Genomic DNA, 15,201 nt, shown 5'->3' with positions numbered 1-15,201 from the left:
CGAAACTCAAAAAATTCGGCCCGAAAAAAAAAACGACAGTGGTACCCCTTACGTTTTTTTTTTTTGGGCGAAAAATTAAGTTTCTCCAATCTTCCCAAAACTCTGGATTCTGATAGAGGGCCATGAGACTTAGACCTGAGTGCAAAAATGGAGGCTCTAGCCCCTTCCAGAGATGAGATATCGAAACTCAAAAATTCGGCCCGAAATTAAAACGACAGTGGTACCCCTTACGTTTTTTTTTTTGGGGCGAAAAATTAAGTTTCTCCAATCTTCCCAAAACTCTGGATTCTGATAGAGGGCCATGAGACTTAGACCTGAGTGCAAAAATGGAGGCTCTAGCCCCTTCCAGAGCTGAGATATCGAAACTCAAAAAATTCGGCCCGAAAAAAAAACGACAGTGGTACCCCTTACGTTTTTTTTTTTGGGCGAAAAATTAAGTTTCTCCAATCTTCCCAAAACTCTGGATTCTGATAGAGGGCCATGAGACTTAGACCTGAGTGCAAAAATGGAGGCTCTAGCCCCTTCCAGAGCTGAGATATCGAAACTCAAAAATTCGGCCCGAAAAAAAAACGACAGTGGTACCCCTTACGTTTTGTTTTTTTTTGGGCGAAAAATTAAGTTTCTCCAATCTTCCCAAAACTCTGGATTCTGATAGAGGGCCATGAGACTTAGACCTGAGTGCAAAAATGGAGGCTCTAGCCCCTTCCAGAGATGAGATATCGAAACTCAAAAATTCGGCCCGAAAAAAAAATGACAGTGGTACCCCTTACGTTTTTTTTTTTTGGGCGAAAAATTACGTTTCTCCAATCTTCCCAAAACTCTGGATTCTGATAGAGGGCCATGAGACTTAGACCTGAGTGCAAAAATGGAGGCTCTAGCCCCTTCCAGAGCTGAGATATCGAAACTCAAAAAATTCGGCCCGAAAAATAAACGACAGTGGTACCCCTTACGTTTTTTTTTTTGGGCGAAAAATTAAGTTTCTCCAATCTTCCCAAAACTCTGGATTCTGATAGAGGACCATGAGACTTAGACCTGAGTCCAAAAATGGAGGCTCTAGCCCCTTCCAGAGCTGAGATATCGAAACTCAAAAATTCGGCCCGAAAAAAAAACGACAGTGGTACCCCTTACGTTTTTTTTTTTTGGGCGAAAAATTAAGTTTCTCCAAACTTCCCAAAACTCTGGATTCTGATAGAGGGCCATGAGACTTAGACCTGAGTGCAAAAATGGAGGCTCTAGCCCCTTCCAGAGCTGAGATATCGAAACTCAAAAATTCGGCCCGAAAAAAAAACGACAGTGGTACCCCTTACGTTTTTTTTTTTTGGGCGAAAAATTAAGTTTCTCCAATCTTCCCAAAACTCTGGATTCTGATAGAGGGCCATGAGACTTAGACCTGAGTGCAAAAATGGAGGCTCTAGCCCCTTCCAGAGCTGAGATATCGAAACTCAAAAATTCGGCCCGAAAAAAAAACGACAGTGGTACCCCTTACGTTTTTTTTTTTGGGCGAAAAATTAAGTTTCTCCAATCTTCCCAAAACTCTGGATTCTGATAGAGGGCCATGAGACTTAGACCTGAGTGCAAAAATGGAGGCTCTAGCCCCTTCCAGAGCTGAGATATCGAAACTCAAAAATTCGGCCCGAAAAAAAAACGACAGTGGTACCCCTTACGTTTTTTTTTTTTTGGGCGAAAAATTAAGTTTCTCCAATCTTCCCAAAACTCTGGATTCTGATAGAGGACCATCAGAATTAGACCTGAGTGCAAAAATGGAGGCTCTAGCCCCTTCCAGAGCTGAGATATCGAAACTCAAAAAATTCGGCCCGAAAAATAAACGACAGTGGTACCCCTTACGTTTTTTTTTTTGAGGGAAAAATTAAGTTTCTCCAATCTTCCCAAAACTCTGGATTCTGATAGAGGGCCATGAGACTTACACCTGAGTGCAAAAATGGAGGCTCTAGCCCCTTCCAGAGCTGAAATATCGAAACTCAAAAATTCGGCCCGAAAAAAAAAACGACAGTGGTACCCCTTACGTTTTTTTTTTTTGGGCGAAAAATTAAGTTTCTCCAATCTTCCCAAAACTCTGGATTCTGATAGAGGGCCATGAGACTTAGACCTGAGTGCAAAAATGGAGGCTCTAGCCCCTTCCAGAGCTGAGATATCGAAACTCAAAAATTCGGCCCGAAAAAAAAACGACAGTGGTACCCCTTACGTTTTTTTTTTTTTGGGCGAAAAATTAAGTTTCTCCAAACTTCCCAAAACTCCGGATTCTGATAGAGGGCCATGAGACTTAGACCTGAGTGCAAAAATGGAGGCTCTAGCCCCTTCCAGAGCTGAGATATCGAAACTCAAAAATTCGGCCCGAAAAAAAAACGACAGTGGTACCCCTTACGTTTTTTTTTTTGGGCGAAAAATTATGTTTCTCCAAACTTCCCAAAACTCTGGATTCTGATAGAGGGCCATGAGACTTAGACCTGAGTGCAAAAATGGAGGCTCTAGCCCCTTCCAGAGATGAGATATCGAAACTCAAAAATTCGGCCCGAAAAAAAAACGACAGTGGTACCCCTTACGTTTTTTTTTTTTCGGCGAAAAATTAAGTTTCTCCAATCTTCCCAAAACTCTGGATTCTGATAGAGGGCCATGAGACTTAGACCTGAGTGCAAAAATGGAGGCTCTAGCCCCTTCCAGAGCTGAGATATCGAAACTCAAAAATTCAGCCCGAAAAAAAAACGACAGTGGTACCCCTTACGTTTTTTTTTTTTTGGGCGAAAAATTAAGTTTCTCCAATCTTCCCAAAACTCTGGATTCTGATAGAGGGCCATGAGACTTAGACCTGAGTGCAAAAATGGAGGCTCTAGCCCCTTCCAGAGCTGAGATATCGAAACTCAAAAAATTCGGCCCGAAAAAAAAACGACAGTGGTACCCCTTACGTGTTTTTTTTTTTGGGCGAAAAATTAAGTTTCTCCAATCTTCCCAAAACTCTGGATTCTGATAGAGGGCCATGAGACTTAGACCTGAGTGCAAAAATGGAGGCTCTAGCCCCTTCCAGAGCTGAGATATCGAAACTCAAAAATTCGGCCCGAAAAAAAAACGACAGTGGTACCCCTTACGTTTTTTTTTTTTGGGCGAAAAATTAAGTTTCTCCAATCTTCCCAAAACTCTGGATTCTGATAGAGGGCCATGAGACTTAGACCTGAGTGCAAAAATGGAGGCTCTAGCCCCTTCCAGAGCTGAGATATCGAAACTCAAAAATTCGGCCCGAAAAAAAAACGACAGTGGTACCCCTTACGTTTTTTTTTTTGGGCGAAAAATTAAGTTTCTCCAATCTTCCCAAAACTCTGGATTCTGATAGAGGGCCATGAGACTTAGACCTGAGTGCAAAAATGGAGGCTCTAGCCCCTTCCAGAGCTGAGATATCGAAACTCAAAAATTCGGCCCGAAAAAAAAACGACAGTGGTACCCCTTACGTTTTTTTTTTTTGGGCGAAAAATTAAGTTTCTCCAATCTTCCCAAAACTCTGGATTCTGATAGAGGACCATCAGAATTAGACCTGAGTGCAAAAATGGAGGCTCTAGCCCCTTCCAGAGCTGAGATATCGAAACTCAAAAAATTCGGCCCGAAAAATAAACGACAGTGGTACCCCTTACGTTTTTTTTTTTGAGGGAAAAATTAAGTTTCTCCAATCTTCCCAAAACTCTGGATTCTGATAGAGGGCCATGAGACTTACACCTGAGTGCAAAAATGGAGGCTCTAGCCCCTTCCAGAGCTGAAATATCGAAACTCAAAAATTCGGCCCGAAAAAAAAAACGACAGTGGTACCCCTTACGTTTTTTTTTTTTGGGCGAAAAATTAAGTTTCTCCAATCTTCCCAAAACTCTGGATTCTGATAGAGGGCCATGAGACTTAGACCTGAGTGCAAAAATGGAGGCTCTAGCCCCTTCCAGAGCTGAGATATCGAAACTCAAAAATTCGGCCCGAAAAAAAAAACGACAGTGGTACCCCTTACGGTTTTTTTTTTGGGCGAAAAATTAAGTTTCTCCAATCTTCCCAAAACTCTGGATTCTGATAGAGGGCCATGAGACTTAGACCTGAGTGCAAAAATGGAGGCTCTAGCCCCTTCCAGAGCTGAGATATCGAAACTCAAAAAATTCGGCCCGAAAAATAAACGACAGTGGTACCCCTTACGTTTTTTTTTTTGGGCGAAAAATTAAGTTTCTCCAATCTTCCCAAAACTCTGGATTCTGATAGAGGACCATGAGACTTAGACCTGAGTCCAAAAATGGAGGCTCTAGCCCCTTCCAGAGCTGAGATATCGAAACTCAAAAATTCGGCCCGAAAAAAAAACGACAGTGGTACCCCTTACGTTTTTTTTTTTTTGGGCGAAAAATTAAGTTTCTCCAAACTTCCCAAAACTCTGGATTCTGATAGAGGGCCATGAGACTTAGACCTGAGTGCAAAAATGGAGGCTCTAGCCCCTTCCAGAGATGAGATATCGAAACTCAAAAATTCGGCCCGAAAAAAAAACGACAGTGGTACCCCTTACGGTTTTTTTTTTGGGCGAAAAATTAAGTTTCTCCAATCTTCCCAAAACTCTGGATTCTGATAGAGGGCCATGAGACTTAGACCTGAGTGCAAAAATGGAGGTTCTAGCCCCTTCCAGAGCTGAGATATCGAAACTCAAAAATTCGGCCCGAAATTAAAACGACAGTGGTACCCCTTACGTTTTTTTTTTTGGGGCGAAAAATTAAGTTTCTCCAATCTTCCCAAAACTCTGGATTCTGATAGAGGGCCATGAGACTTAGACCTGAGTGCAAAAATGGAGGCTCTAGCCCCTTCCAGAGCTGAGATATCGAAACTCAAAAAATTCGGCCCGAAAAAAAAACGACAGTGGTACCCCTTACGTTTTTTTTTTTGGGCGAAAAATTAAGTTTCTCCAATCTTCCCAAAACTCTGGATTCTGATAGAGGGCCATGAGACTTAGACCTGAGTGCAAAAATGGAGGCTCTAGCCCCTTCCAGAGCTGAGATATCGAAACTCAAAAATTCGGCCCGAAAAAAAAACGACAGTGGTACCCCTTACGTTTTGTTTTTTTTTGGGCGAAAAATTAAGTTTCTCCAATCTTCCCAAAACTCTGGATTCTGATAGAGGGCCATGAGACTTAGACCTGAGTGCAAAAATGGAGGCTCTAGCCCCTTCCAGAGCTGAGATATCGAAACTCAAAAATTCGGCCCGAAAAAAAAACGACAGTGGTACCCCTTACGTTTTTTTTTTTTGGGCGAAAAATTAAGTTTCTCCAAACTTCCCAAAACTCTGGATTCTGATAGAGGGCCATGAGACTTAGACCTGAGTGCAAAAATGGAGGCTCTAGCCCCTTCCAGAGCTGAGATATCGAAACTCAAAAATTCGGCCCGAAAAAAAAACGACAGTGGTACCCCTTACGTTTTTTTTTTTTGGGCGAAAAATTAAGTTTCTCCAATCTTCCCAAAACTCTGGATTCTGATAGAGGGCCATGAGACTTAGACCTGAGTGCAAAAATGGAGGCTCTAGCCCCTTCCAGAGCTGAGATATCGAAACTCAAAAATTCGGCCCGAAAAAAAAACGACAGTGGTACCCCTTACGTTTTTTTTTTTGGGCGAAAAATTAAGTTTCTCCAATCTTCCCAAAACTCTGGATTCTGATAGAGGGCCATGAGACTTAGACCTGAGTGCAAAAATGGAGGCTCTAGCCCCTTCCAGAGCTGAGATATCGAAACTCAAAAATTCGGCCCGAAAAAAAAACGACAGTGGTACCCCTTACGTTTTTTTTTTTTTGGGCGAAAAATTAAGTTTCTCCAATCTTCCCAAAACTCTGGATTCTGATAGAGGACCATCAGAATTAGACCTGAGTGCAAAAATGGAGGCTCTAGCCCCTTCCAGAGCTGAGATATCGAAACTCAAAAAATTCGGCCCGAAAAATAAACGACAGTGGTACCCCTTACGTTTTTTTTTTTGAGGGAAAAATTAAGTTTCTCCAATCTTCCCAAAACTCTGGATTCTGATAGAGGGCCATGAGACTTACACCTGAGTGCAAAAATGGAGGCTCTAGCCCCTTCCAGAGCTGAAATATCGAAACTCAAAAATTCGGCCCGAAAAAAAAAACGACAGTGGTACCCCTTACGTTTTTTTTTTTTGGGCGAAAAATTAAGTTTCTCCAATCTTCCCAAAACTCTGGATTCTGATAGAGGGCCATGAGACTTAGACCTGAGTGCAAAAATGGAGGCTCTAGCCCCTTCCAGAGCTGAGATATCGAAACTCAAAAATTCGGCCCGAAAAAAAAACGACAGTGGTACCCCTTACGTTTTTTTTTTTTTTGGGCGAAAAATTAAGTTTCTCCAAACTTCCCAAAACTCCGGATTCTGATAGAGGGCCATGAGACTTAGACCTGAGTGCAAAAATGGAGGCTCTAGCCCCTTCCAGAGCTGAGATATCGAAACTCAAAAATTCGGCCCGAAAAAAAAACGACAGTGGTACCCCTTACGTTTTTTTTTTTGGGCGAAAAATTAAGTTTCTCCAATCTTCCCAAAACTCTGGATTCTGATAGAGGGCCATGAGACTTAGACCTGAGTGCAAAAATGGAGGTTCTAGCCCCTTCCAGAGCTGAGATATCGAAACTCAAAAAATTCGGCCCGAAAAAAAAACGACAGTGGTACCCCTTACGTTTTTTTTTTTTGGGCGAAAAATTAAGTTTCTCCAATCTTCCCAAAACTCTGGATTCTGATAGAGGGCCATGAGACTTAGACCTGAGTGCAAAAATGGAGGCTCTAGCCCCTTCCAGAGCTGAGATATCGAAACTCAAAAATTCGGACCCGAAAAAAATCGACAGTGGTACCCCTTACGTTTTTTTTTTTGGGCGAAAAATTAAGTTTCTCCAATCTTCCCAAAACTCTGGATTCTGATAGAGGGCCATGAGACTTAGACCTGAGTGCAAAAATGGAGGTTCTAGCCCCTTCCAGAGCTGAGATATCGAAACTCAAAAAATTCGGCCCGAAAAAAAAACGACAGTGGTACCCCTTACGTTTTTTTTTTTTGGGCGAAAAATTAAGTTTCTCCAATCTTCCCAAAACTCTGGATTCTGATAGAGGGCCATGAGACTTAGACCTGAGTGCAAAAATGGAGGCTCTAGCCCCTTCCAGAGATGAGATATCGAAACTCAAAAATTCGGCCCGAAATTAAAACGACAGTGGTACCCCTTACGTTTTTTTTTTTGGGGCGAAAAATTAAGTTTCTCCAATCTTCCCAAAACTCTGGATTCTGATAGAGGGCCATGAGACTTAGACCTGAGTGCAAAAATGGAGGCTCTAGCCCCTTCCAGAGCTGAGATATCGAAACTCAAAAAATTCGGCCCGAAAAAAAAACGACAGTGGTACCCCTTACGTTTTTTTTTTTGGGCGAAAAATTAAGTTTCTCCAATCTTCCCAAAACTCTGGATTCTGATAGAGGGCCATGAGACTTAGACCTGAGTGCAAAAATGGAGGCTCTAGCCCCTTCCAGAGCTGAGATATCGAAACTCAAAAATTCGGCCCGAAAAAAAAACGACAGTGGTACCCCTTACGTTTTTTTTTTTGGGCGAAAAATTAAGTTTCTCCAATCTTCCCAAAACTCTGGATTCTGATAGAGGGCCATGAGACTTAGACCTGAGTGCAAAAATGGAGGCTCTAGCCCCTTCCAGAGCTGAGATATCGAAACTCAAAAATTCGGCCCAAAAAAAAAACCGACAGTGGTACCCCTTACGTTTTTTTTTTTTGGGCGAAAAATTAAGTTTCTCCAATCTTCCCAAAACTCTGGATTCTGATAGAGGGCCATGAGACTTAGACCTGAGTGCAAAAATGGAGGCTCTAGCCCCTTCCAGAGCTGAGATATCGAAACTCAAAAAATTCGGCCCGAAAAATAAACGACAGTGGTACCCCTTACGTTTTTTTTTTTGGGCGAAAAATTAAGTTTCTCCAATCTTCCCAAAACTCTGGATTCTGATAGAGGACCATGAGACTTAGACCTGAGTCCAAAAATGGAGGCTCTAGCCCCTTCCAGAGCTGAGATATCGAAACTCAAAAATTCGGCCCGAAAAAAAAACGACAGTGGTACCCCTTACGTTTTTTTTTTTTTGGGCGAAAAATTAAGTTTCTCCAAACTTCCCAAAACTCTGGATTCTGATAGAGGGCCATGAGACTTAGACCTGAGTGCAAAAATGGAGGCTCTAGCCCCTTCCAGAGCTGAGATATCGAAACTCAAAAATTCGGCCCGAAAAAAAAACGACAGTGGTACCCCTTACGTTTTTTTTTTTTGGGCGAAAAATTAAGTTTCTCCAATCTTCCCAAAACTCTGGATTCTGATAGAGGGCCATGAGACTTAGACCTGAGTGCAAAAATGGAGGCTCTAGCCCCTTCCAGAGCTGAGATATCGAAACTCAAAAATTCGGCCCGAAAAAAAAACGACAGTGGTACCCCTTACGTTTTTTTTTTTGGGCGAAAAATTAAGTTTCTCCAATCTTCCCAAAACTCTGGATTCTGATAGAGGGCCATGAGACTTAGACCTGAGTGCAAAAATGGAGGCTCTAGCCCCTTCCAGAGCTGAGATATCGAAACTCAAAAATTCGGCCCGAAAAAAAAACGACAGTGGTACCCCTTACGTTTTTTTTTTTTTGGGCGAAAAATTAAGTTTCTCCAATCTTCCCAAAACTCTGGATTCTGATAGAGGACCATCAGAATTAGACCTGAGTGCAAAAATGGAGGCTCTAGCCCCTTCCAGAGCTGAGATATCGAAACTCAAAAAATTCGGCCCGAAAAATAAACGACAGTGGTACCCCTTACGTTTTTTTTTTTGAGGGAAAAATTAAGTTTCTCCAATCTTCCCAAAACTCTGGATTCTGATAGAGGGCCATGAGACTTACACCTGAGTGCAAAAATGGAGGCTCTAGCCCCTTCCAGAGCTGAAATATCGAAACTCAAAAATTCGGCCCGAAAAAAAAAACGACAGTGGTACCCCTTACGTTTTTTTTTTTTGGGCGAAAAATTAAGTTTCTCCAATCTTCCCAAAACTCTGGATTCTGATAGAGGGCCATGAGACTTAGACCTGAGTGCAAAAATGGAGGCTCTAGCCCCTTCCAGAGCTGAGATATCGAAACTCAAAAATTCGGCCCGAAAAAAAAACGACAGTGGTACCCCTTACGTTTTTTTTTTTTTGGGCGAAAAATTAAGTTTCTCCAAACTTCCCAAAACTCCGGATTCTGATAGAGGGCCATGAGACTTAGACCTGAGTGCAAAAATGGAGGCTCTAGCCCCTTCCAGAGCTGAGATATCGAAACTCAAAAATTCGGCCCGAAAAAAAAACGACAGTGGTACCCCTTACGTTTTTTTTTTTGGGCGAAAAATTATGTTTCTCCAAACTTCCCAAAACTCTGGATTCTGATAGAGGGCCATGAGACTTAGACCTGAGTGCAAAAATGGAGGCTCTAGCCCCTTCCAGAGATGAGATATCGAAACTCAAAAATTCGGCCCGAAAAAAAAACGACAGTGGTACCCCTTACGTTTTTTTTTTTTCGGCGAAAAATTAAGTTTCTCCAATCTTCCCAAAACTCTGGATTCTGATAGAGGGCCATGAGACTTAGACCTGAGTGCAAAAATGGAGGCTCTAGCCCCTTCCAGAGCTGAGATATCGAAACTCAAAAATTCAGCCCGAAAAAAAAACGACAGTGGTACCCCTTACGTTTTTTTTTTTTGGGCGAAAAATTAAGTTTCTCCAATCTTCCCAAAACTCTGGATTCTGATAGAGGGCCATGAGACTTAGACCTGAGTGCAAAAATGGAGGCTCTAGCCCCTTCCAGAGCTGAGATATCGAAACTCAAAAAATTCGGCCCGAAAAAAAAACGACAGTGGTACCCCTTACGTGTTTTTTTTTTTGGGCGAAAAATTAAGTTTCTCCAATCTTCCCAAAACTCTGGATTCTGATAGAGGGCCATGAGACTTAGACCTGAGTGCAAAAATGGAGGCTCTAGCCCCTTCCAGAGCTGAGATATCGAAACTCAAAAATTCGGCCCGAAAAAAAAACGACAGTGGTACCCCTTACGTTTTTTTTTTTTGGGCGAAAAATTAAGTTTCTCCAATCTTCCCAAAACTCTGGATTCTGATAGAGGGCCATGAGACTTAGACCTGAGTGCAAAAATGGAGGCTCTAGCCCCTTCCAGAGCTGAGATATCGAAACTCAAAAATTCGGCCCGAAAAAAAAACGACAGTGGTACCCCTTACGTTTTTTTTTTTGGGCGAAAAATTAAGTTTCTCCAATCTTCCCAAAACTCTGGATTCTGATAGAGGGCCATGAGACTTAGACCTGAGTGCAAAAATGGAGGCTCTAGCCCCTTCCAGAGCTGAGATATCGAAACTCAAAAATTCGGCCCGAAAAAAAAACGACAGTGGTACCCCTTACGTTTTTTTTTTTTGGGCGAAAAATTAAGTTTCTCCAATCTTCCCAAAACTCTGGATTCTGATAGAGGACCATCAGAATTAGACCTGAGTGCAAAAATGGAGGCTCTAGCCCCTTCCAGAGCTGAGATATCGAAACTCAAAAAATTCGGCCCGAAAAATAAACGACAGTGGTACCCCTTACGTTTTTTTTTTTGAGGGAAAAATTAAGTTTCTCCAATCTTCCCAAAACTCTGGATTCTGATAGAGGGCCATGAGACTTACACCTGAGTGCAAAAATGGAGGCTCTAGCCCCTTCCAGAGCTGAAATATCGAAACTCAAAAATTCGGCCCGAAAAAAAAAACGACAGTGGTACCCCTTACGTTTTTTTTTTTTGGGCGAAAAATTAAGTTTCTCCAATCTTCCCAAAACTCTGGATTCTGATAGAGGGCCATGAGACTTAGACCTGAGTGCAAAAATGGAGGCTCTAGCCCCTTCCAGAGCTGAGATATCGAAACTCAAAAATTCGGCCCGAAAAAAAAAACGACAGTGGTACCCCTTACGGTTTTTTTTTTGGGCGAAAAATTAAGTTTCTCCAATCTTCCCAAAACTCTGGATTCTGATAGAGGGCCATGAGACTTAGACCTGAGTGCAAAAATGGAGGCTCTAGCCCCTTCCAGAGCTGAGATATCGAAACTCAAAAAATTCGGCCCGAAAAATAAACGACAGTGGTACCCCTTACGTTTTTTTTTTTGGGCGAAAAATTAAGTTTCTCCAATCTTCCCAAAACTCTGGATTCTGATAGAGGACCATGAGACTTAGACCTGAGTCCAAAAATGGAGGCTCTAGCCCCTTCCAGAGCTGAGATATCGAAACTCAAAAATTCGGCCCGAAAAAAAAACGACAGTGGTACCCCTTACGTTTTTTTTTTTTTGGGCGAAAAATTAAGTTTCTCCAAACTTCCCAAAACTCTGGATTCTGATAGAGGGCCATGAGACTTAGACCTGAGTGCAAAAATGGAGGCTCTAGCCCCTTCCAGAGATGAGATATCGAAACTCAAAAATTCGGCCCGAAAAAAAAACGACAGTGGTACCCCTTACGGTTTTTTTTTTGGGCGAAAAATTAAGTTTCTCCAATCTTCCCAAAACTCTGGATTCTGATAGAGGGCCATGAGACTTAGACCTGAGTGCAAAAATGGAGGTTCTAGCCCCTTCCAGAGCTGAGATATCGAAACTCAAAAATTCGGCCCGAAATTAAAACGACAGTGGTACCCCTTACGTTTTTTTTTTTGGGGCGAAAAATTAAGTTTCTCCAATCTTCCCAAAACTCTGGATTCTGATAGAGGGCCATGAGACTTAGACCTGAGTGCAAAAATGGAGGCTCTAGCCCCTTCCAGAGCTGAGATATCGAAACTCAAAAAATTCGGCCCGAAAAAAAAACGACAGTGGTACCCCTTACGTTTTTTTTTTTGGGCGAAAAATTAAGTTTCTCCAATCTTCCCAAAACTCTGGATTCTGATAGAGGGCCATGAGACTTAGACCTGAGTGCAAAAATGGAGGCTCTAGCCCCTTCCAGAGCTGAGATATCGAAACTCAAAAATTCGGCCCGAAAAAAAAACGACAGTGGTACCCCTTACGTTTTGTTTTTTTTTGGGCGAAAAATTAAGTTTCTCCAATCTTCCCAAAACTCTGGATTCTGATAGAGGGCCATGAGACTTAGACCTGAGTGCAAAAATGGAGGCTCTAGCCCCTTCCAGAGCTGAGATATCGAAACTCAAAAATTCGGCCCGAAAAAAAAACGACAGTGGTACCCCTTACGTTTTTTTTTTTTGGGCGAAAAATTAAGTTTCTCCAAACTTCCCAAAACTCTGGATTCTGATAGAGGGCCATGAGACTTAGACCTGAGTGCAAAAATGGAGGCTCTAGCCCCTTCCAGAGCTGAGATATCGAAACTCAAAAATTCGGCCCGAAAAAAAAACGACAGTGGTACCCCTTACGTTTTTTTTTTTTGGGCGAAAAATTAAGTTTCTCCAATCTTCCCAAAACTCTGGATTCTGATAGAGGGCCATGAGACTTAGACCTGAGTGCAAAAATGGAGGCTCTAGCCCCTTCCAGAGCTGAGATATCGAAACTCAAAAATTCGGCCCGAAAAAAAAACGACAGTGGTACCCCTTACGTTTTTTTTTTTGGGCGAAAAATTAAGTTTCTCCAATCTTCCCAAAACTCTGGATTCTGATAGAGGGCCATGAGACTTAGACCTGAGTGCAAAAATGGAGGCTCTAGCCCCTTCCAGAGCTGAGATATCGAAACTCAAAAATTCGGCCCGAAAAAAAAACGACAGTGGTACCCCTTACGTTTTTTTTTTTTGGGCGAAAAATTAAGTTTCTCCAATCTTCCCAAAACTCTGGATTCTGATAGAGGACCATCAGAATTAGACCTGAGTGCAAAAATGGAGGCTCTAGCCCCTTCCAGAGCTGAGATATCGAAACTCAAAAAATTCGGCCCGAAAAATAAACGACAGTGGTACCCCTTACGTTTTTTTTTTTGAGGGAAAAATTAAGTTTCTCCAATCTTCCCAAAACTCTGGATTCTGATAGAGGGCCATGAGACTTAGACCTGAGTGCAAAAATGGAGGCTCTAGCCCCTTCCAGAGCTGAGATATCGAAACTCAAAAATTCGGCCCGAAAAAAAAACGACAGTGGTACCCCTTACGTTTTTTTTTTTTTGGGCGAAAAATTAAGTTTCTCCAAACTTCCCAAAACTCCGGATTCTGATAGAGGGCCATGAGACTTAGACCTGAGTGCAAAAATGGAGGCTCTAGCCCCTTCCAGAGCTGAGATATCGAAACTCAAAAATTCGGCCCGAAAAAAAAACGACAGTGGTACCCCTTACGTTTTTTTTTTTGGGCGAAAAATTAAGTTTCTCCAATCTTCCCAAAACTCTGGATTCTGATAGAGGGCCATGAGACTTAGACCTGAGTGCAAAAATGGAGGTTCTAGCCCCTTCCAGAGCTGAGATATCGAAACTCAAAAAATTCGGCCCGAAAAAAAAACGACAGTGGTACCCCTTACGTTTTTTTTTTTTGGGCGAAAAATTAAGTTTCTCCAATCTTCCCAAAACTCTGGATTCTGATAGAGGGCCATGAGACTTAGACCTGAGTGCAAAAATGGAGGCTCTAGCCCCTTCCAGAGCTGAGATATCGAAACTCAAAAATTCGGACCCGAAAAAAATCGACAGTGGTACCCCTTACGTTTTTTTTTTTGGGCGAAAAATTAAGTTTCTCCAATCTTCCCAAAACTCTGGATTCTGATAGAGGGCCATGAGACTTAGACCTGAGTGCAAAAATGGAGGTTCTAGCCCCTTCCAGAGCTGAGATATCGAAACTCAAAAAATTCGGCCCGAAAAAAAAACGACAGTGGTACCCCTTACGTTTTTTTTTTTTGGGCGAAAAATTAAGTTTCTCCAATCTTCCCAAAACTCTGGATTCTGATAGAGGGCCATGAGACTTAGACCTGAGTGCAAAAATGGAGGCTCTAGCCCCTTCCAGAGATGAGATATCGAAACTCAAAAATTCGGCCCGAAATTAAAACGACAGTGGTACCCCTTACGTTTTTTTTTTTGGGGCGAAAAATTAAGTTTCTCCAATCTTCCCAAAACTCTGGATTCTGATAGAGGGCCATGAGACTTAGACCTGAGTGCAAAAATGGAGGCTCTAGCCCCTTCCAGAGCTGAGATATCGAAACTCAAAAAATTCGGCCCGAAAAAAAAACGACAGTGGTACCCCTTACGTTTTTTTTTTTGGGCGAAAAATTAAGTTTCTCCAATCTTCCCAAAACTCTGGATTCTGATAGAGGGCCATGAGACTTAGACCTGAGTGCAAAAATGGAGGCTCTAGCCCCTTCCAGAGCTGAGATATCGAAACTCAAAAATTCGGCCCGAAAAAAAAACGACAGTGGTACCCCTTACGTTTTTTTTTTTGGGCGAAAAATTAAGTTTCTCCAATCTTCCCAAAACTCTGGATTCTGATAGAGGGCCATGAGACTTAGACCTGAGTGCAAAAATGGAGGCTCTAGCCCCTTCCAGAGCTGAGATATCGAAACTCAAAAATTCGGCCCAAAAAAAAAACCGACAGTGGTACCCCTTACGTTTTTTTTTTTTGGGCGAAAAATTAAGTTTCTCCAATCTTCCCAAAACTCTGGATTCTGATAGAGGGCCATGAGACTTAGACCTGAGTGCAAAAATGGAGGCTCTAGCCCCTTCCAGAGCTGAGATATCGAAACTCAAAAATTCGGCCGGAAAAAAAAAAACGACAGTGGTACCCCTTACGTTTTTTTTTTTTTTTTTTGGGCGAAAAATTAAGTTTCTCCAATCTTCCCAAAACTCTGGATTCTGATAGAGGGCCATGAGTGCTCATTAATTTTGTGACAGTAAGTTTTATTATTTTAATTACAAAAACAAAACAACTTAAGACTTGCATTAAAGTTGCTCAGACTAATGTTGGTGAAATGTTTAATCCATATAACCTGTAGTCTAAAAATAAATGTATTGAGGTTTTAACTTTGTATAACTAGTAAGTCTAAGACATTGGCCAATTTCTTTAAATAGGCTGTGCAATAAAGTTGTATTGAATACTCATAGGAAGGCGTGATTCACAAACGGACTGGCACCATAGGAGGAAACGCGCACATATTCTCATCCATGGAAACCTTTAAAACCACCATATGCATCAGAAACACTCATTGTCATAGAAGGATGTCTCCAAACAGATAACAGTCCCT

The sequence above is a fragment of the Pimephales promelas genome, chromosome 1 (genome assembly GCF_988280905.1).
Source record: "Pimephales promelas chromosome 1, fPimPro1.hap1.1, whole genome shotgun sequence".
Classification (NCBI taxonomy): domain Eukaryota; kingdom Metazoa; phylum Chordata; class Actinopteri; order Cypriniformes; family Leuciscidae; genus Pimephales; species Pimephales promelas.
Note: the sequence above shows the minus strand (reverse complement) of the source record.